This window comes from Anomaloglossus baeobatrachus, chromosome 3, assembly GCF_048569485.1.
Source record: "Anomaloglossus baeobatrachus isolate aAnoBae1 chromosome 3, aAnoBae1.hap1, whole genome shotgun sequence".
Taxonomy (NCBI): Eukaryota; Metazoa; Chordata; class Amphibia; order Anura; family Aromobatidae; genus Anomaloglossus; species Anomaloglossus baeobatrachus.
This window is the reverse complement of record NC_134355.1, coordinates 694,070,972-694,095,727: the sequence shown is the minus strand read 5'-3', so window position 1 is coordinate 694,095,727 and position 24,756 is coordinate 694,070,972. Positions and strand designations below refer to the sequence as shown.

The window sequence follows — 24,756 nt, the reverse complement described above, 5'->3', positions numbered from 1 at the left end:
GTATACAAGCTGCACACTGACACTGTACATTGTATACAAGCTGCACACTGACACTGTACATTGTATACAAGCTGCACACTGACACTGTACATTGTATACAAGCTGCACACTGACACTGCACATTGTATACAAGCTGCACACTGACACTGCACATTTTATCACAGGGTTAGATCTGCAGCGCTGTCCCAGGAGAAGATATACAAACATGGGAGGGGTGTACTCTCTTTTGTGATATACTGTATACAGACAGTAGAAGGTCCGGTAATGCTGTATACAGGACTCCGCCCATCATGTATATACTATGGCGACCCCCCATGAATGTTCCTACCTTTTGGTTGGCGTCGGGGCCCCGGAGGAGATGTGCGTCACCATCGCATCGTTCATGTTGGAGAGTGGGCGAGCCGGGCTGTGCGGAGGAAAGGGGAAGTGTAAGGCAGAAGCGAAACTCCACTATATCACAGCAGCCAGAAAGTGAGACTGCTGTCATCCCACCACAGCATCCAGAAAGCGAGACTGCTGTCATCCCACCACAGCAGCAAGAAAGCGAGACTGCCGTCACCCCACCACAGCAGCCAGAAAGTGAGACTGCCATCACCCCACCACAGCAGCCAGAAAGTGAGACTGCAGTCACCCCACCACAGCAGCCAGAAAGCGAGACTGCCGTCAGCCCACCACAGCAGCCAGAAAGTGAGACTGCAGTCATCCCATCAGAGCAGCCAAAAAGCGAGACTGCCGTCATCCCATCACAGCAGCCAAAAAGCGAGACAGCCGTCATCCCATCACAGCAGCCAGAAAGTGAGACTGCCATCACCCCACCACAGCAGCCAGAAAGTGAGACTGCCGTCACCCCACCACAGCAGCCAGAAAGTGAGACTGCCATCACCCCACCACAGCAGCCAGAAAGTGAGACTGCCGTCACCCCACCACAGCAGCCAGAAAGCGAGACTGCTGTCAGCCCACCACAGCAGCCAGAAAGTGAGACTGCAGTCATCCCATCACAGCAGCCAAAAAGCGAGACTGTCGTCATCCCATCACAGCAGCCAGAAAGTGAGACTGCCATCATCCCATCACAGCAGCCAGAAAGTGAGACTGCCGTCATCCCATCACAGCAGCCAGAAAGTGAGACTGCCGTCATCCCATCACAGCAGCCAGAAAGTGAGACTGCCGTCATCCCATCACAGCAGCCAGAAAGTGAGACTGCCATCATCTCATCGGGCGGGGGGCAGGGGGCGGGACGTGATATATATGTGCGCTGTTTCCCTTTAAATATGGCATTATTATTCTATCCCATCATACTCCGCCGGCTCCATCCCAGCGGCAGAGGACGTGCGCCGCTCTCGCCTCATTACACTCCATTTTTCCCACAGCCGACAGCACATGGAGAGTAAAGCCCGCAAGCACCCACCATACGCCGGGGTCAGCCCCGCTTCCAGCCCACACACACCGGGGTCAGCCCCGCCTCCAGCCCACATACACCGGGGTCAGCCCCGCCTACAGCCCACACACACCGGGGTCAGCCCCGCCTACAGCCCACACACAACGGGGTCAGCCCCGCCTCCAGCCCACACACACCAGGGTCATCCCCGCCTCCAGCCCACACACACCAGGGTCAGCCCCGCCTCCAGCCCACACACACCGGGGTCAGCCCTGCTAACAGCCCACACACACACTGGGGTCAGCCCCGCCTCCAGCCCACACACACACACTGGGGTCAGCCCCGCCTCCAGCCCACACACACACCGGGGTCAGCCCCGCCTCCACCCCACACACACCAGGGTAAGCCCCGCCTCCAGCTCAAACACACCAGGGTCAGCCACGCCTCCAACCCACACACACACACACACACACACACCCACACACACATACACTGGGGTCAGCCCGGCCTCCAGCTCACACACACACACACACACCACCGGGGTCAGCCCTGCCTCCAGCCCACACACACACACACACCGGGGTAAGCCCCGCCTCCAGCACACAAACACCGGGGTCAGCCCCGCCTCCAGCCCACACACACCGGGGTCAGCCACGCCTCCAACCCACACCGGGGTCAGCCACACCTCCAACCCACACACCGTGGTCAGCCCCGCCTCCAGCCCACACACACCATGGGTCAGCCCCGCCTCCAGCCCATACACACACACACCGGGGTCAGCCCTGCCTCCAGCCCACACACACACACACACACACACACACACACACACACACACACATACCGAGGTCAGCCCCGCCTCCAGCCCACACACACCGGGGTCAGCCCCGCCTCCAGCCCACACACACACAGGGGTCAACCCCGCCTCCAGCCCACACACACACAGGGGTCAACCCCGCCTCCAGCTTACACACACACACCGGGGTCAGCCCCGCCTCCAGTCCACACACACCGGAGGTCAGCCTCGCCTCCAGCCCACACACACACACACACTGGGGTCAGCCCCGCCTCTAGCACACACACACACACACACCGGGGTCAGCCCCGCCTCCAGCCTACACACACCGGGGTCAGCCCCGCCTCCAGCCCACACACACACACCCCCCCACCCCCACCGGGGTCAGCCCCGCCTCCAGCCCACACACACACACCGGGGTCAGCCCCGCCTCCAGCCTACACACACCGGGGTCAGCCCCGCCTCCAGCCCACACACAACGGGGTCAGCCCCGCCTCCAGCCCACACACAACGGGGTCAGCCCCGCCTCCAGCCCACACACAACAGGGGTCAGCCTCGCCTCCAGCCCACACACACACACACACACACACACACACACTGGGGTCAGTCGCGCCTCCAGCCCACACACACACACACACACCAGGGTCGGCCCCTCCTCCAGCCCACACACAACGGGGGTCAGTCGCGCCTCCAGCCCACACACACACACACCAGGGTCGGCCCCTCCTCCAGCCCACACACAACGGGGGTCAGCCCCGCCTCCAGCCCACACACACACAGGGGTCAACCCCGCCTCCAGCCCACACACACAGAGGGGTCAACCCCGCCTCCAGCTTACACACACACACCGGGGTCAGCCCCGCCTCCAGTCCACACACACCGGGGGTCAGCCTCGCTTCCAGCCCACACACACACACTGGGGTCAGCCCCGCCTCTAGCCCACACACACACACACACCGGGGTCAGCCCCGCCTCCAGCCTACACACACCGGGGTCAGCCCCGCCTCCAGCCCACACACACACACACACACACACACACCCCCACCGGGGTCAGCCCCGCCTCCAGCCCACACACACACACCGGGGTCAGCCCCGCCTCCAGCCTACACACACCGGGGTCAGCCCCGCCTCCAGCCCACACACACCGGGGGTCAGTCGCGCCTCCAGCCCACACACACACACCAGGGTCGGCCCCTCCTCCAGCCCACACACAACGGGGGTCAGCCCCGCCTCCAGCCCACACACACACAGGGGTCAACCCCGCCTCCAGCCCACACACACAGAGGGGTCAACCCCGCCTCCAGCTTACACACACACACCGGGGTCAGCCCCGCCTCCAGCCTACACACACCGGGGTCAGCCCCGCCTCCAGCCCACACACACACACACACACACACACCCCCACCGGGGTCAGCCCCGCCTCCAGCCCACACACACACACCGGGGTCAGCCCCGCCTCCAGCCTACACACACCGGGGTCAGCCCCGCCTCCAGCCCACACACACCGGGGTCAGCCCCGCCTCCAGCCCACACACAACGGGGTCAGCCCCGCCTCCAGCCCACACACAACAGGGGTCAGCCTCGCCTCAAGCCCACACACACACACACACACACACACACACACACACACCTGGGGTCAGTCGCGCCTCCAGCCCACACACACACACACACACACACACACACACACACACCAGGGTCGGCCCCTCCTCCAGCCCACACGCAACGGGGGTCAGCCTCGCCTCCAGCACACACACACACAACACACACACATACTGGGGTCAGCCGCGCCTCCAGCCCACACACACACACACACACACACACACACACACTGGGGTCAGCCCCGCCTCCAGCCCACACACACACACACACACACCGGGGTCAGTCCCGGCTCTAGCCAACACACACACACACACACACAACCGGGGTCAGCCCCGCTTCCAGCCCACACACACACACACCGGGGTCAGCCCCGCCTCCAGCCCACACACACACCGGGGTCAGTCCCGGCTCTAGCCACAACACACACACACACAACCGGGGTCAGCCCCGCTTCCAGCCCACACACACACAACTGGGGTCAGTCCCGCTTCCAGCCCACACACACACACACACACACACACACACACACACACTGGGGTCAGCCTCGCCTCCAGCCCCCACACAACGCGGTCAGCCCTGCCTACAGCCCACACACCGGGGTCAGCCACACCTCCAGCCCACACACACCGGGGGTCAGCCTCGCCTCCAGCCCACACACACACACACACACACACCGGGGTCAGCCCCGCCTCCAGCCTACACACACCGGGGTCAGCCTCGCCTCCAGCCCACACACACACACACACACACCAGGGTCAGCCCCTCCTCCAGCACACACACACACCGGGGTCAGCCCCGCCTCCAGCCTACACACACACCGGGGTCAGCCCCGCCTCCAGCCCACACACACACACACACCAGGGTCAGCCACACCTCCAGCCCACACACACCGGGGGTCAGCCTCGCCTCCAGCCCACACACACACACACACACACACAAAAACACACACTGGGGTCAGCCCCGCCTCCAGCCCACACACAATGGGGTCAGCCCCGCCTCCAGCCCACACACACACTGGGGTCAACCCCGCCTCCAGCTCACACACACACCGGGGTCAGCCCCGGCCTCCAGCTTACACACACACACACACACACACCCACCGGGGTCAGCTCCGCCTCCAGCCTACACACACCGGGGTCAGCCACGCCTCCAGCCCACACACACACACACCAGGGTCAGCCCCTCCTCCAGCCCACACACAACGGGGGTCAGCCTCGCCTCCAGCCCACACACACACACACACACTGGAGTCAGCCGCGCCTCCAGCCCACACACACAGGGGTCAGCCCCGCCTCCAGCCCACACACACTGGGGTCAGCCCCGCCTCCAGCCCACACACACACAGGGGTCAACCCCGCCTCCAGCCCACACACACACTGGGGTCAGCCCCGGCCTCCAGCTTACACACACACACACACACACACACACACACACACACCCCCCCACCGGGGTCAGCCCCGCCTCCAGCCCACACACACACACACACACACACACACACACACACACACACACACCGGGGTCAGCCCCGCCTCCAGCTTACACACAACGGGGGTCAGCCTCGCCTCCAGCCCACACACACACACACACACACACACACACACACACACACACACACACACACACACACACACACACACACACACTGGGGTCAGTCGCGCATCCAGCCCATACACACACACACACCGGGGTCAGCCCTGCCTCCAGCCCACACACACCGGGGTCAGCCCCGCCTCCAGCCCACACACACACACAGGGGTCAACCCCGCCTCCAGCCCACACACACACCGGGGTCAGCCCTGCCTCCAGCCCACACACACACACACACCCACTGGGGTCAGCCCCGCCTCCAGCCCACACACACACACACACACACACACACACACCGGGGTCAGCCCCGCCTCCAGCCTACACACACCGGTGTCAGCCCCGCCTCCAGCCCACACACACCGGGGTCAGCCCCGCCTCCAGCCCACACACACCGGGGTCAGTCCCGCCCACACACACCGGGGTCAGCCCCGCCTCCAGCCCACACACACCGGGGTCAGCCCTGCCTATAGCCCACACACCGGGGTCAGCCACGCCTCCAGCCCACACACACCGGGGGTAAGCCTCGCCTCCATCCCACACACACACACACACACACACACACACACACTGGGGTCAGCCCCGCCTCCAGCCCCCACACACCGTGGTCAGCCCTGCCTACAGCCCACACACCAGGGTCAGCCACGCCTCCAGCCCACACACACCGGGGGTCAGCCTCGCCTCCAGCCCACACACACACACACACACACACACACACACACACACACACACACACACACACTGGGGTCAGCCCCGCCTCCAGCCCCCACACACCGTGGTCAGCCCTGCCTACAGCCCACACACCAGGGTCAGCTACGCCTCCAGCCCACACACACACTGGGGTCAACCCCGCCTCCAGCCCACACACACACCGGGGTCAGCCCCGGCCTCCAGCTTACACACACACACACACACCCACCGGGGTCAGCCCCGCCTCCAGCCTACACACACCGGGGTCAGCCCCGCCTCCAGCCCACACACACACACACCAGGGTCAGCCCCTCCTCCAGCCCACACACAACGGGGGTCAGCCTCGCCTCCAGCCCACACACACACACACACACACACACACACACACACACACTGGAGTCAGCCGCGCCTCCAGCCCACACACACCGGGGTCAGCCCCGCCTCCAGCCCACACACACACACAGGGGTCAACCCCGCCTCCAGCCCACACACACACTGGGGTCAGCCCCGGCCTCCAGCTTACACACACACACACACACACCCCCACCGGGGTCAGCCCCGCCTCCAGCCTACACACACCAGGGTCAGCCCCGCCTCCAGCCCACACACAACGGGGTCAGCCCCGCCTCCAGCTCACACACACCGGGGTCAGCCCCGACTCCAGCCCACACACAACGGGGGTCAGCCTCGCCTCCAGCCCACACACACACACACACACACACACACACACACACACATACTGGGGTCAGTCGCGCCTCCAGCCCATACACACACACACACACCGGGGTCAGCCCTGCCTCCAGCCCACACACACCGGGGTCAGCCCCGCCTCCAGCCCACACACACACACACACCAGGGTCAGCCCCTCCTCCAGCCCACACACAACGGGGGTCAGCCTCGCCTCCAGCCCACACACACACACACACACACACACTGGAGTCAGCCGCGCCTCCAGCCCACACACACCGGGGTCAGCCCCGCCTCCAGCCCACACACATACACAGGGGTCAACCCCGCCTCCAGCCCACACACACACTGGGGTCAGCCCCGGCCTCCAGCTTACACACACACACACACACACCCCCACCGGGGTCAGCCCCGCCTCCAGCCTACACACCAGGGTCAGCCCCGCCTCCAGCCCACACACAACGGGGTCAGCCCCGCCTCCAGCTCACACACACCGGGGTCAGCCCCGCCTCCAGCCCACACACAACGGGGGTCAGCCTCGCCTCCAGCCCACACACACACACACACACACACATACTGGGGTGAGTCGCGCCTCCAGCCCATACACACACACACACCGGGGTCAGCCCTGCCTCCAGCCCACACACACCGGGGTCAGCCCCGCCTCCAGCCCACACACAGGGGTCAACCCCGCCTCCAGCCCACACACACACCGGGGTCAGCCCTGCCTCCAGCCCACACACACACACACACACACCCACTGGGGTCAGCCCCGCCTCCAGCCCACACACACACACACACCGGGGTCAGCCCCGCCTCCAGCCTACACACACCGGTGTCAGCCCCGCCTCCAGCCCACACACACCGGGGTCAGCCCCGCCTCCAGCCCACACATACCGGGGTCAGCCCCGCCTCCAGCCCACACACACCGGGGTCAGCCCCGCCTCCAGCCCACACACACCGCGGTCAGCCCTGCCTACAGCCCACACACCGGGGTCAGCCACGCCTCCAGCCCACACACACCGGGGGTAAGCCTCGCCTCCATCCCACACACACACACACACACACACACACACACACACACACTGAAGTCAGCCCCGCCTCAAGCCCCCACACACCGTGGTCAGCTCTGCCTACAGCCCACACACCAGGGTCAGCCACGCCTCCAGCCCACACACACCGGGGGTCAGCCTCGCCTCCAGCCCACACACACACACACACACACACTGGGGTCAGCCCCGCCTCCAGCCCACACACACACCGGGGTAAGCCCCGCCTCCAGCCTACACACACCGGGGTCAACCCCGCCTCCAGCCCACACACACACACACACCAGGGTCAGCCTCGCCTCCAGCCCACACACACACACACACACACACACACACACACACTGGGGTCAGCCACGCCTCCAGCCCACACACACACACACACACAGGGGTCAACCCCGCCTCCAGCCCACACACCCACTGGGGTCAGCCCCGACTCCAGCCCACACACACACACACACACACACCGGGGTCAGCCCCGCCTCCAGCCCACACACACCGGGGTCAGCCCCGCCTCCAGCCCACACACACCGCGGTCAGCCCTGCCTACAGCCCACACACCGGGGTCAGCCACGCCTCCAGCCCACACACACCGGGGGTCAGCCTCGCCTCCAGCCCACACACACACACACCGGGGTCAGTCCCGGCTCTAGCCAACACACACACACACACACCGGGGTCAGTCTCGGCTCTAGCCAACACACACACACAGAACCGGGGTCAGCCCCGCCTCCAGCCCACACACACACACACTGGGGTCAGCCCCGCCTCCAGCCCCCACACACACAAACACACACACACACACCGCGGTCAGTCCCGGCTCTAGCCAACACACACACACACACACACACACACACACTGGGGTCAGCCCCGCTTCCAGCACACACACACACACACCGGGGTCAGCCCCGCCTCCAGCCCACACACACACACACACACACACACACACACACACTGGGGTCAGCCCCGCCTCCAGCCCCCACACACACACACACACACACAACCGGGGTCAGTCCCGCTTCCAGCCCACACACACACACACACACACTGGGGTCAGCCCCGCCTCCAGCCCACACACACACACACACACACACACACAACCGGGGTCAGCCCCGCTTCCAGCCCACACACACACACACACACACACACACAACCGGGGTCAGCCCCGCTTCCAGCCCACACACACACACACTGGGGTCAGCCCCGCCTCCAGCCCACACACACACACACACACACTGGGGTCAGTCCCGCCTCCAGCCCACACACACACACACACAACCAGGATCAGCCCCGCTTCCAGCCCACACACACACACACACTGGGGTCAGCCCCGCCTCCAGCCCACACACACACACACCGGGGTCAGTCTCGGCTCTAGCCAACACACACACACACACACAGACACACACACACACACAACCGGGGACAGCCCCGCTTCCAGCCCACACACACACACACACACACACAACTGGGGTCAGTCCCGCTTCCAGCCCCCACACACACACACACACACACACACACACTGGGGTCAGCCCCGCCTCCAGCCCACACACACACACACACACACACACACACACACAACCGGGGTCAGCCCCGCTTCCAGCCCACACACACACACACACACACACACTGGGGTCAGCCCCGCCTCCAGCCCACACACACACACACACACACACACACAACCGGGGTCAGCCCCGCTTCCAGCCCACACACACACACACACACACACACAACCGGGGTCAGCCCCGCTTCCAGCCCACACACACACACACTGGGGTCAGCCCCGCCTCCAGCCCACACACACACACACACACACACACACACACACTGGGGTCAGTCCCGCCTCCAGCCCACACACACACACACACACACAACCAGGATCAGCCCCGCTTCCAGCCCACACACACACACACACTGGGGTCAGCCCCGCCTCCAGCCCACACACACACACACCGGGGTCAGTCTCGGCTCTAGCCAACACACACACACACACACAGACACACACACACACACACAACCGGGGACAGCCCCGCTTCCAGCCCACACACACACACACACACACACACAACTGGGGTCAGTCCCGCTTCCAGCCCCCACACACACACACACACACACACACACACACACTGGGGTCAGCCCCGCCTCCAGCCCACACACACACACACACACACACACACACACAACCGGGGTCAGCCCCGCTTCCAGCCCACACACACACACACACACACACACAACCAGGGTCAGCCCCGCTTCCAGCCCACACACACACACACACACACACACACACACACAACCAGGGTCAGCCCCGCTTCCAGCCCACACACACACACACACACACACACTGGGGTCAGCCCCGCCTCCAGCCCACACACACACACACCGGGGTCAGTCCCGGCTCTAGCCAACACACACACACACACTGGGGTCAGCTGCGCCTCCAGCCCACACACACACACACACACACACACCGGGGTCAGTCCCGGTTCTAGCCAACACACACACAGACACAGACACACACACACACACCGGGATCAGCCCCGCCTCCAGCCCACACACACACACCGGGGTCAGCCCCGCCTCCAGCCCACACACACCGGGGTCAGCCCCGCCTCCAGCCCACACACACACACACACACACCAGGATCAGCCCCGCCTCCAGCCCACACACACACACACACAGACACACACCAGGGTCAGCCCCGCCTCCAGCCCACACACACACTGGGGTCAGCCCCGCCTCCAACCCACACACACACACACACCGGGGTCAGCCCCGCCTCCAGCCCACACACACCGGGGGTCAGTCCCGCCTCCAGCCCACACACACACACCGGGGTCAGCCCAGCCTCCAGCCCACACACACACAGGGGTCAGCCCCGCCTCCAGCCCACACACACACACAGGGGTCAGCCCCGCCTCCAGCCCACACACACACCGGGGTCAGCCCCACCTCCAGCCCACACACACACACCGGGGTCAGCCCCGCCTCCAGCTTACACACACACACACACACACACCGGTGTCAGCCGCGCCTCCAGCCCACACACACACACCAGGGTCAGCCCAGCCTCCAGCCCACAGACACACACACCAGGGTCAGCCCCGGCTCCAGCCCACACACACTGGGTTCAGCCCCGCCTGCAGCCCACACACACCGGGGTCAGCCCCGCCTCCAGCCCACACACACCGGGGTCAGCCCCATCTCCAGCCCCCACACACCGCGGTCAGCCCTGCCTACAGCCCACACACACCGCGGTCAGCCCTGCCTACAGCCCACACACACCGGGGTCAGCCACGCCTCTAACCCACACACACACACACACCGGGGTCAGCCCCGCCTCCAGCCCACACACCCCGGGGGTCAGCCTCGCCTCCAACACACACACACACACACACTGGGGTCAGCCTCGCCTCCAGCCCCAACACACACACACTGGGGTCAGCCCCACCTCCAGCCCACACACACACACACCAGGGCCAGCGCCGCTTCCAGCCGACACACACACCAGGGTCAGCCCCGCCTCCAGCTTACACACACACCGGGGTCAGGCCCGCCTCCAGCCCACACACACACCAGGGTCAGGCCCGCCTCCAGCCCATACACACACACACACACCAGGGTCAGCCCCGTCTCCAGCCCACACACATTGGTTTCAGCCCCGCCTCCAGCCCACACACACCGGGGTCAGCCCCGTCTCCAGCACCCACACACCACGGTCAGCCCTGCCTACAGCCCACACACACCGGGGTCAGCCACGCTTCTAACCCACACACACACACCGGGGTCAGCCCCGCCTCCAGCCCACACACACCGGGGGTCAGCCTCGCCTCCAACACACACACACACACACACTAGGGTCAGCCTCGCCTCCAGCCCACACACACACACACACCAGGGTCAGCCCCGCTTCCAGCCGACAGACACACCAGGGTTAGCCCCGCCTCCAGCTTACACACACACACACACACCGGGGTCAGGCCCGCCTCCAGCCCACACACACACCAGGGTCAGGCCCGCCTCCAGCCCATACACACACACACACACACCAGGGTCAGCCCCGCCTCCAGCCCACACACACACACACCAGGGTCAGCCCCGCCTCCAGCCCACACACACACACACACAGACACACACACACCGGGGTCAGCCTCGCCTCCAGGTCACACATATCATGGCCGCCTGCATCCTGACATGCTGAAATGTGGGGAGAAGAAAAGACCCCGGACTGAGACTGAGCCCCAAAAATGTTCACAAGGAGGGAAGCCCTCGATAGGAGGGGGGCAGCAGGAGCACAGGAGACGGCTGGTGGAGGCAGAGGACCACGGCCTCCGATTAACCCCTCGTATCCTGCACTTGGTAAATACAAGACAAATCTAGACAGGACTCAACATAAAGGAGACAAGGGGAGAAACCGCACATCGACACACGTGAGCGGGGGGCACAGGTGGGATCTGGTGTATGAAGCCCCCTCCATGCAGCAGACACCAGCACATATAGGAGGCACAGAGTGAGGCACCCAGGATAACTGACAGGAGGCACAGCAGACCCCTGGGCTCCGGGGAGGCGCAGAAGACCCCTGGGCTCCGGGGAGGCGCAGAAGACCCCTGGGCTCCGGGGAGGCGCAGAAGACCCCTGGGCTCCGGGGAGGCGCAGAAGACCCCTGGGCTCCGGGGAGGCGCAGAAGACCCCTGGGCTTCGGGGAGGCGCAGAAGACCCCTGGGCTCCGGGGAGGCGCAGAAGACCCCTGGGCTCCGGGGAGGCGCAGAAGACCCCTGGGCTCCGGGGAGGCGCAGAAGACCCCTGGGCTCCGGGGAGGCGCAGAAGACCCCTGGGCTCCGGGGAGGCGCAGAAGACCCCTGGGCTCCGGGGAGGCGCAGAAGACCCCTGGGCTTCGGGGAGGCGCAGCAGACCCCTGGGCTCCGGGAGGCGCAGCAGACCCCTGGGCTCCGGGGAGGCGCAGCAGACCCCTGGGCTCCGGGGAGGTGCAGCAGACCCCTGGGCTCCGGGGAGGTGCAGCAGACCCCTGGGCTCCGGGGAGGCGCAGCAGACCCCTGGGCTCCGGGGAGGCACAGCAGACCCCTGGGCTCCGGGGAGGCACAGCAGACCCCTGGGCTCCGGGGAGGCACTGACCTGGCAGCTGTGAGGAGACGCCGCTCCCTGCTCTCAGCATCCGATAATACAGTGAGTGGCGTCTCCAAGGAAACCACTGGTCAGGTGACCGCAGGCTGTAGGATAAACCTGCATCACTAATTAGAGAAGTCAGGGCCGACACCGCCTGTATACACGGGGCCGACACCGCCTGTATACACGGGGCCGACACCGCCTGTATACACGGGGCCGACACCGCCTGTATACACGGGGCCGACACCGCCTGTATACACGGGGCCGACACCGCCTGTATACACGGGGCCGACACCGCCTGTATACACGGGGCCGACACCGCCTGTATACACGGGGCCGACACCGCCTGTATACACGGGGCCGACACCGCCTGTATACACGGGGCCGACACCGCCTGTATACACGGGGCCGACACCGCCTGTATACACGGGGCCGACACCGCCTGTATACACGGGGCCGACACCGCCTCTATAATACACGGGGCAGACACCGCCTGTATACACGGGGCCGACACCGCCTCTATAATACACGGGGCCGACACCGCCTGTATACACGGGGCCGACACCGCCTCTATAATACACGGGGCCGACACCGCCTGTATACATGGGGCCGACACCGCCTGTATACACGGGGCCGACACCGCCTCTATAATACACGGGGCAGACACCGCCTGTATACACGGGGCCGACACCGCCTGTATACACGGGGCCGACACCGCCTCTATAATACACGGGGCAGACACCGCCTGTATACACGGGGCCGACACCGCCTGTATACACGGGGCCGACACCGCCTGTATACACGGGGCCGACACCGCCTGTATACACGGGGCCGACACCGCCTGTATACACGGGGCCGACACCGCCTGTATACACGGGGCAGACACCGCCTGTATACACGGGGCCGACACCGCCTGTATACACGGGGCCGACACCGCCTGTATACACGGGGCCGACACCGCCTGTATACACGGGGCCGACACCGCCTCTATAATACACGGGGCCGACACCGCCTGTATGCATGGGGCCGACACCGCCTGTATGCATGGGGCCGACACCACCTATACACACTGGGCCGACACCGCCTCTAATACACGGGGCCGACACCGCCTGTATACACGGGGCCGACACCGCCTGTATACACGGGGCCGACACCGCCTGTATACACGGGGCCGACACCGCCTGTATACACGGGGCCGACACCGCCTGTATACACGGGGCCGACACCGCCTGTATACACGGGGCCGACACCGCCTGTATACACGGGGCCGACACCGCCTGTATACACGGGGCCGACACCGCCTCTATAATACACGGGGCCGACACCGCCTGTATACACGGGGCCGACACCGCCTGTATACACGGGGCCGACACCGCATGTATACATGGGGCCGACACCACCTATACACACTGGGCCGACACCGCCTCTATAATACACGGGGCCGACACCGCCTGTATACACGGGGCCGACACCGCCTGTATACACGGGGCCGACACCGCCTCTATACACGGGGCCGACACCGCCTCTATACACGGGGCCGACACCACCTCTATACATGGGGCCGACACCACCTATACACACTGGGCCGACACCGCCTCTATAATACACGGGGCCGACACCGCCTATACACGGGGCCGACACCGCCTACATACACACGGGGCCGACACCGCCTATACACACGGGGCCGACACCGCCTGTATACACGGGGCCGACACCGCCTCTATAATACACGGGGCCGACACCGCCTGTATACACGGGGCCGACACCGCCTGTATACACGGGGCCGACACCGCATGTATACATGGGGCCGACACCACCTATACACACTGGGCCGACACCGCCTCTATAATACACGGGGCCGACACCGCCTGTATACACGGGGCCGACACCGCCTGTATACACGGGGCCGACACCGCCTCTATACACGGGGCCGACACCGCCTCTATACACGGGGCCGACACCACCTCTATACATGGGGCCGACACCACCTATACACACTGGGCCGACACCGCCTCTATAATACACGGGGCCGACACCGCCTATACACGGGGCCGACACCGCCTACATACACACGGGGCCGACACCGCCTATACACACGGGGCCGACACCGCCTATACACACGGGGCCGACACCGCCTCTATACACGGGGCCGATACCGCCTCTATACACGGGGCCGACACCGCCTCTATACATGGGGCCGACACCGCCTCTATGCACGGGGCCGACACCGCCTCTATGCACGGGGCCGACACCGCCTCTATAATACACGGAGCCGACACCGCCTCTATAATACACGGGGCCGACACCGCCTATATACACGGGGCCGACACCGCCTATATACACGGGGCCGACACAGCCTATATACACGGGACCGACACAGCCTATATACACGGGACCGACACCGCCTATACACACGGGGCCGACACCGCCTCTATAATACACGGGGCCAACACCGCCTATCCACACGGGGCCGACACTGCCTATACACACGGGGCCGACACCGCCTAAACACACGGGGCCGACACCGCCTAAACACATGGGGCCGACACCGCCTATACACACGGGGCAGACACCGCCTATACACACGGGGCGACACCGCCTATACACACGGGGCAGACACCGCCTATACACACGGGGCCGACACCGCCTATACACACGGGGCCGACACCGCCTATACACACGGGGCCGACACCGCCTCTATAATACACGGGGCCGACACCGCCTATACACACGGGGCCGACACCGCCTATACAAACGGGGCCGACACCGCCTCTATAATACACGGGGCCGACACCGGCTATATACACGGGGCCGACACCGCCTATATACACGGGGCCGACACCGCCTATGTACACGGGGCCGACACCTCCTCTATAATACACGGGGCCGACACCGCCTATACACACGGGGCCGACACAGCCTAAACACATGGGGCCGACACAGCCTAAACACATGGGGCCGACACCGCCTATACACACGGGGCAGACACCGCCTATACACACGGGGCGACACCGCCTATACACACGGGGCAGACACCGCCTATACACACGGGGCCGACACCGCCTATACACACGGGGCCGACACCGCCTATACACACGGGGCCGACACCGCCTCTATAATACACGGGGCCGACACCGCCTATACACACGGGGCCGACACCGCCTATACAAACGGGGCCGACACCGCCTCTATAATACACGGGGCCGACACCGCCTATATACACGGGGCCGACACCGCCTATGTACACGGGGCCGACACCTCCTCTATAATACACGGGGCCGACACCGCCTATACACACGGGGCCGACACAGCCTAAACACATGGGGCCGACACAGCCTAAAGACATGGGGCCGACACCGCCTATACACACGGGGCGACACCGCCTATACACACGGGGCGACACCGCCTATACACACGGGGCGACACCGCCTATACACACGGGGCCGACACCGCCTATACACACGGGGCCGACACCGCCTATACACACGGGGCCGACACCGCCTATACACACGGGGCCGACACCGCCTATACACACGGGGCCGACACCGCCTATACACACGGGGCCGACACCGCCTATACACATGGGGCCGACACCGCCTATACACATGGGGCCGACACTGCCTATACACACGGGGCCGACACCGCCTGTATACACGGGGCCGACACCGGCTATATACACGGGGCCGACACCGCCTATATACACGGGGCCGACACCGCCTATATACACGGGGCCGACACCGCCTATACACACAGGGGGACAACACCGCCTATATATACGGGGCCGAGACCACCTACAGTAGAGAAAAAAAGTCATTATTCAGCCCCCAATTGTGCAAGTTCTCCCCTTATAAAGATGAGATTTTCCTGTAATTGACATCAGAGGTGACCACAACTACGAGAGACAAAATGAGAAAATCCAAAAAATCACCGCCTCTGATTTGGAAGATTGTTTTGCAAATTCTGGTGGAAAATAAGTATTTAGTCATCTAAAAACATGCAAGATTTCTGGCTCTCATAGACCTGTAACTTCTTCTGTAAGAGGCTCCTCTGTCCTCCACTCATTACCTGTAGTAATGGCTCCTCTGTCCTCCACTCATTACCTGTAGTAATGGCTCCTCTGTCCTCCACTCATTACCTGTAGTAATGGCTCCTGTTTGAACTTGTTATCAGTATAAAAGACACCTGTCCACAACCTCAGACAGTCACACTCCAAACTCCACTATGGGGAAGACCAAAGAACTGTTGAAGGACACCAGACACAAAACTGAATCTGCAATAGGCAAGCAGCTTGGTGTGATGAAATCAACTGTGGGAGCAACAATAAGAAAAGACATACAAGACCACTGATAATCTCCCTCGATCTGGGCCTCCGCAAAAGATCTCACCCCGTGGGGTCAAAATGATCACAACAACAGTGAGCAAAAATCCCAGAACCACACGGGGGGACCTAGTGAATGACCTGCATAGAGCGGGGACCACCGTAATAAAGGCTACCATCAGTAACACACTACGCCGCCAGGGACTCAGATCCTGCAGTTCCAGACGTGTCCCTTGCTGAAGCCAGTACATGTCCGGGCCCGTCTGAAGCTTGCTAGAGAGCATTTGGATTATCCAGAAGAGCATTGGGAGAATGTCATATGTTCTGATGAAACCAAAGTATAACGGTTTGGTAGAAACACAACTTGTCGTATGTGGAGGAGACAGAGTGCTAAGTTGTATCCAAAGAACACCACACCTACTGTGAAGCATGGGGGTGGCAACATCATGCTTTGGGACGACTGATCCGTGTACATGAAAGAATGAATGGGGCCATGTGTCGTGAGATCTTGAGTGCAAACCTCCTTCCATCAGCAAGGGCATTGAAGATGAAATGTGGCTGGGTCTTTCATCCTGCACACTGCACCCCTGGACGCTCAGTATCCTGCACACTGCACCCCCGGACGCCAGTCATCCTGCACACTGCACCCCTGGACGCTCAGTATCCTGCACACTGCACCCCCGGACGCCCGTAATCCTGCACACTGCACCCCTGGACGCTCATCATCCTGCACATTGCACCCCTGGACGCTCATCATCCTGCACACTGCACCCCTGGACGCTCATCATCCTGCACACTGCACCCCTGGACGCTCATCATCCTGCACACTGTACCCCTGGACGCTCATCATCCTGCACACTGCACCCCTGGACGCTCGTTATCCTGCACACTGAACCCCTGGACGCTCGTTATCCTGCACACTGAACCCCTGGACGCTCAGTATTCTGCACACTGCACCCCTGGACGCTCGTCATCCTGCACACTGTACCCCTGGACGCTCGTCATCCTGCACACTGTACCCCTGGACGCTCGTCATCCTGCACACTGTACCCCTGGACGCTCAGTATCCTGCACACTGCACCCCTGGACGCCCGTCATCCTGCACACTGTACCCCTGGACGCTCTTCATCCTGCACACTGCACCCCGGACGCTCAGTATCCTGCACACTGTACCCCTGGACGCTCATCATCCTGCACACTGTACCCCTGGACGCTCATCATCCTGCACACTGTACCCCTGGACACTCATCATCCTGCACACTGTACCCCTGGACACTCATCATCCTGCACACTGTACCCCTGGACGCTCATCATCCTGCACACTGCACCCCGGACGCTCAGTATCCTGCACACTGTACCCCTGGACGCTCATCATCCTGCACACTGTACCCCTGGACGCTCATCATCATGCACACTGCACCCCTGGACACTCATCATCCTGCACACTGTACCCCTGGACGCTCATCATCCTGCACACTGTACCCCTGGACGCCCGTCATCCTGCACACTGTACCCCTGGACGCTCATCATCCTGCACACTGTACCCCTGGACGCCCGTCATTCTGCACACTGTACCCCTGGACGCTCATCATCCTGCACACTGTACCCCTGGACGCTCAGTATTCTGCACACTGTACCCCTGGACGCTCGTCATCCTGCACACTGTACCCCTGGACGCTCATCATCCTGCACACTGTACCCCTGGACGCTCATCATCCTGCACACTGTACCCCTGGACGCTCAGTATTCTGCACACTGTACCCCTGGACGCTCGTCATCCTGCACACTGCACCCCTGGACGCTCATCATCCTGCACACTGTACCCCTGGACGCTCAGTATCCTGCACACTGTACCCCTGGACGCTCGTTATCCTGCACACTGTACCCCTGGATACTCGTCATCCTGCACACTGTACCCCTGGACGCTCGTCATCCTGCACACTGTACCCCTGGATGCTCGTCATCCTGCACCCTGAACCCCTGGATGCTCATCATCCTGCACGCTGCACCCCTGGACGCTCATCATCCTGCACACTGTACCCCTGGACGCTCATCATCCTGCACACTGCACCCCTGGACGCTCATCATCCTGCACACTGCACCCCTGGACGCTCATCATCCTGCACACTGCACCCCTGGATGCTCTTCATCCTGCACACTGCACCCCTGGACGCTCATCATCCTGCACACTGCACCCCTGGACGCTCATCATCCTGCACACTGTACCCCTGGACGCTCATCATCCTGCACACTGCACCCCTGGACGCTCGTTATCCTGCACACTGAACCCCTGGACGCTCAGTATCCTGCACACTGCACCCCTGGACGCTCATCATCCTGCACACTGCACCCATGGACGCCCGACATCCTGCACACTGTACCCCTGGACGCTCATCATCCTGCACACTGCACCCCTGGACGCTCTTCATCCTGCACACTGCACCCCTGGACGCTAATCATCCTGCACACTGTACCCCTGGACGCTCGTCATCCTGCACACTGCACCCCTGGACGCTTGTCATCCTGCACACTGCACCCCTGGACGCTCGTCATCCTGCACCCTGTACCCCTGGACGCTCATCATCCTGCACCCTGCACCCCTGGACGCTCGTTATCCTGCACACTGAACCCCTGGACGCTCAGTATCCTGCACACTGCACCCCTGGACGCTCGGTATCCTGCACACTGAACCCCTGGACGCTCATCATCCTGCACACTGCACCCCTGGCCGCTCATCATCCTGCACATTGCCCCCTGGACGCTCAGTATCCTGCACACTGAACCCCTGGACGCTCATCATCCTGCACACTGTACCCCTGGACGCTCATCATCCTGCACACTGCACCCCTGGACGCTCATCATCCTGCACACTGTACCCCTGGACGCTCATCATCCTGCACACTGCACCCCTGGACGCTCATCATCCTGCACACTGCACCCCTGGACGCTCAGCATTCTGCACACTGTACCCCTGGACGCTCATCATCCTGCACCCTGTACCCCTGGACGCTCGTTATCCTGCACACTGTACCCCTGGACGCTCGTCATCCTGCACGCTGTACCGCTGGACGCTCATCATCCTGCACTCTGTACCCCTGGACGCTCATCATCCTGCACACTGCACCCCTGGACGCTCATCATCCTGCACACTGCACCCCTGGACGCTCAGTATTCTGCACAATGTACCCCTGGACGCTCATCATCCTGCACCCTGTACCCCTGGACGCTCGTTATCCTGCACACTGTACCCCTGGACGCTCGTCATCCTGCACGCTGTACCGCTGGACGCTAGTCATACTGCACGATGTACCCCTGGACGCTCGTCATCCTGCACCCTGCACCCCTGGACGCTCATCATCCTGCACCCTGCACCCCTGGACAATCATCATCCTGCACACTGTACCCCTGGACGCTCATCATCCTGCACACTGTACCCCTGGACGCTCATCATCCTGCACCCTGCACCCCTGGACGCTCATCATCCTGCACCCTGCACCCCTGGACAATCATCATCCTGCACACTGTACACCTGGACGCTCAGTATCCTGCACACTGTACCCCTGGACGCTCATCATCCTGCACCCTGCACCCCTGGACAATCATCATCCTGCACCCTGCACCCCTGGACGCTCATCATCCTGCACCCTGCACCCCTGGACAATCATCATCCTGCACACTGTACACCTGGACGCTCAGTATCCTGCGCACTGTACCCCTGGACGCCCGTCATCCTGCACACTGTACCCCTGGACGCTGGTCATCCTGCACACTGAACCCCTTGGACGCTCAGTATCCTGCACACTGTACCCCTGGACGCTCAGTATCCTGCACACTGTACCCCTGGACGCTCGTCATCCTGCACGCTGTACCGCTGGACGCTCGTCATCCTGCACGATGTACCCCTGGACGCTCGTCATCCTGCACCCTGCACCCCTGGACGCTCATTATCCTGCACCCTGCACCCCTGGACAATCATCATCCTGCACACTGTACACTTGGACGCTCAGTATCCTGCGCACTGTACCCCTGGACGCCCGTCATCCTGCACACTGTACCCCTGGACGCTCGTCATCCTGCACACTGAACCCCTGGACGCTCAGTATCCTGCACACTGTACCCCTGGACGCTCATCATCCTGCACACTGAACCCCTGGACGCTCATCATCCTGCACACTGCACGCCTGGACGCTCATCATCCTGCACACTGTACCCCTGGACGCTCATCATCCTGCACACTGCACCCCTGGACGCTCATCATCCTGCACACTGTACCCCTGGATGCTCATCATCCTGCACACTGTACCCCTGGACGCTCATCATCCTGCACACTGTACCCATGGACGCCCGTCATCCTGCACACTGTACCCCTGGACGCTCATCATCCTGCACACTGCACCCCTGAACGCTCGTCATCCTGCACCCTGTACCCCTGGACGCTCATCATCCTGCACACTGCACCCCTGGACGCTCGTCATCCTGCACCCTGCACCCCTGGACGCTTGTCATCCTGCACATTGCACCCCTGGACGCTCGTCATCCTGCACCCTGTACCTCTGGACGGTCGTCATCCTGCACCCTGTACCCCTGGACGCTCAGTATCCTGCACACTGTACCCCTGGATGCTCTTCATCCTGCACCCTGTACCCCTGGACGCTCAGTATCCTGCACACTGAACCCCTGGACGCTCATCATCCTGCACACTGTACCCCTGGACGCTCATCATCCTGCACACTGAACCCCTGGACGCTCGTCATCCTGCACCCTGTACCCCTGGACGCTCGTTATCCTGCACGCTGTACCCCTGGACGCTCGTCATCCTGCACCCTGTACCCCTGGACGCTCATCATCCTGCACACTGCACCCCTGGACGCTCGTTATCCTGCACACTGTACCCCTGGACGCTCGTTATCCTGCACACTGTACCCCTGGATGCTCAGTATCCTGCACACTGTACCCCTGGACGCTCGTCATCCTGCACACTGTACCCCTGGATGCTCAGTATCCTGCACACTGCACCCCTGGACGCCCATCATCCTGCACACTGTACACCTGGACGCTCATCATCCTGCACACTGCACCCCTGGACGCTCGTCATCCTGCACCCTGTACCCCTGGACGCTCAGTATCCTGCACACTGAACCCCTGGACGCTCATCATCCTGCACACTGTACCCCTGGACGCTCAGTATCCTGCACACTGTACCCCTGGACGCTCAGTATCCTGCACACTGTACCCCTGGACGCTCAGTATCCTGCACACTGTACCCCTGGCGCTCAGTATCCTGCACACTGCACCCCTGGACGCTCGTCATCCTGCACACTGTACCCCTGGACGCTCAGTATCCTGCACACTGTACCCCTGGACGCTCATCATCCTGCACACTGCACCCCTGGACGCTCAGTATCCTGCACACTGAACCCCTGGACGCTCATCATCCTGCACACTGTACCCCTGGACGCTCATCATCCTGCACACTGCACCCCTGGACGCTCAGTATCCTGCACACTGTACCCCTGGACGCTCAGTATCCTGCACACTGTACCCCTGGACGCTCAGTATCCTGCAAACTGCACCCCTGGACGCAAATCATCCTGCACACCTGGACGCTAATCATCCTGCACACTGCACCCCTGGACGCTCAGTATCCTGCACACTGCACCCCTGGACGCTCAGTATCCTGCACACTGTACCCCTGGACGCTCATCATCCTGAACACTGCACCCCTGGACGCTCAGTATCCTGCACACTGCACCCCTGAACGCTCAGTATCCTGCACACTGTACCCCTGGACGCTCATCATCCTGCACACTGCACCCCTGGACGCTCAGTATCCTGCACACTGCACCCCTGGACGCTCAGTATCCTGCACACTGTACCCCTGGACGCTCATCATCCTGCACACTGTACCCCTGGACGCTCATCATCCTGCACACTGCACCCCTGGACGCTCATCATCCTGCACACTGCACCCCTGGACGCTCGTCATCCTGCACCCTGTACCCCTGGACGCTCATCATCCTGCACACTGTACCCCTGGACGCTCATCATCCTGCACACTGAACCCCTGGACGCTCATCATCCTGCACACTGTACGCCTGGACGCTCGTCATCCTGCACACTGTACCCCTGGACGCTCAGTATCCTGCACACTGTACCCCTGGACGCTCAGTATCCTGCACACTGCACCCCTGGATGCTCAGTATCCTGCACACTGCACCCCTGGACGCTCATCATCCTGCACACTGCACCCCTGGACGCTCAGTATCCTGCACACTGTACCCCTGGACGCTCGTCATCCTGCACACTGTACCCCTGGACGCTCAGTATCCTGCACACTGTAACCCTGGACTCTCATCATCCTGCACACTGCACCCCTGGACGCTCATCATCCTGCACACTGCACCCCTGGACGCTCAGTATCCTGCACACTGCACCCCTGGACGCTCAGTATCCTGCACACTGTACCCCTGGACGCTCATCATCCTGCACACTGCACCCCTGGACGCTCAGTACCCTGCACACTGCACCCCTGGACGCTCAGTATCCTGCACACTGCACCCCTGGACGCTCAGTATCCTGCACACTGCACCCCTGGACGCTCAGTATCCTGCACACTGCACCCCTGGACGCTCATCATCCTGCACACTGCACCCCTGGACGCTCAGTATCCTGCACACTGCACCCCTGGACGCTCAGTATCCTGCACACTGCACCCCTGGACGCCCGTCATCCTGCACACTGTACCCCTGGACGCTCGTCATCCTGCACACTGTACCCCTGGACGCCCGTCATCCTGCACACTGTACCCCTGGACGCTCATCATCCTGCACACTGCACCCCTGGACGCTCATCATCCTGCACACTGTACCCCTGGACGCTCGTCATCCTGCACACTGCACCCCTGGACGCTCATCATCCTGCACACTGTACCCCTGGACGCTCGTCATCCTGCACCCTGCACCCTTGGACGCTCGTCATCCTGCACCCTGTATACTTGGACGCTTGTCATCCTGCACCCTGTACCCCTGGACGCTCATCATCCTGCACCCTGTACCCCTGGACGCTCGTTATCCTGCACACTGAACCCCCGGACGCTCAGTATCCTGCACACTGCACCCCTGGACGCTCAGTATCCTGCACACTGCACCCCTGGACGCTCAGTATCCTGCACACTGTACCCCTGGACGCTCATCATCCTGCACACTGTACCCCTGGACGCTCAGTATCCTGCACACTGCACCCCTGGACGCTCATCATCCTGCACACTGCACCCCTGGACGCTCATCATCCTGCACCCTGTACCCCTGGACGCTCATCATCCTGCACCCTGTAACCCTGGACGCTCGTTATCCTGCACACTGAACCCCCGGACGCTCAGTATCCTGCACACTGCACCCCTGGACGCTCAGTATCCTGCACACTGCACCCCTGGACGCTCAGTATCCTGCACACTGTACCCCTGGACGCTCATCATCCTGCACACTGCACCCCTGGACGCTCAGTATCCTGCACACTGTACCCCTGGACGCTCGTCATCCTGC

The 24,756-nt window shown here is 62.6% G+C and overlaps 1 pseudogene; it reads right to left on the bottom strand.

Annotated features, from left to right (window-relative positions):
- LOC142297086 (dystrobrevin beta-like) overlaps positions 1-24,756 on the bottom strand; it is a 126,954-nt pseudogene that overhangs the window by 34,188 nt on the left and 68,010 nt on the right.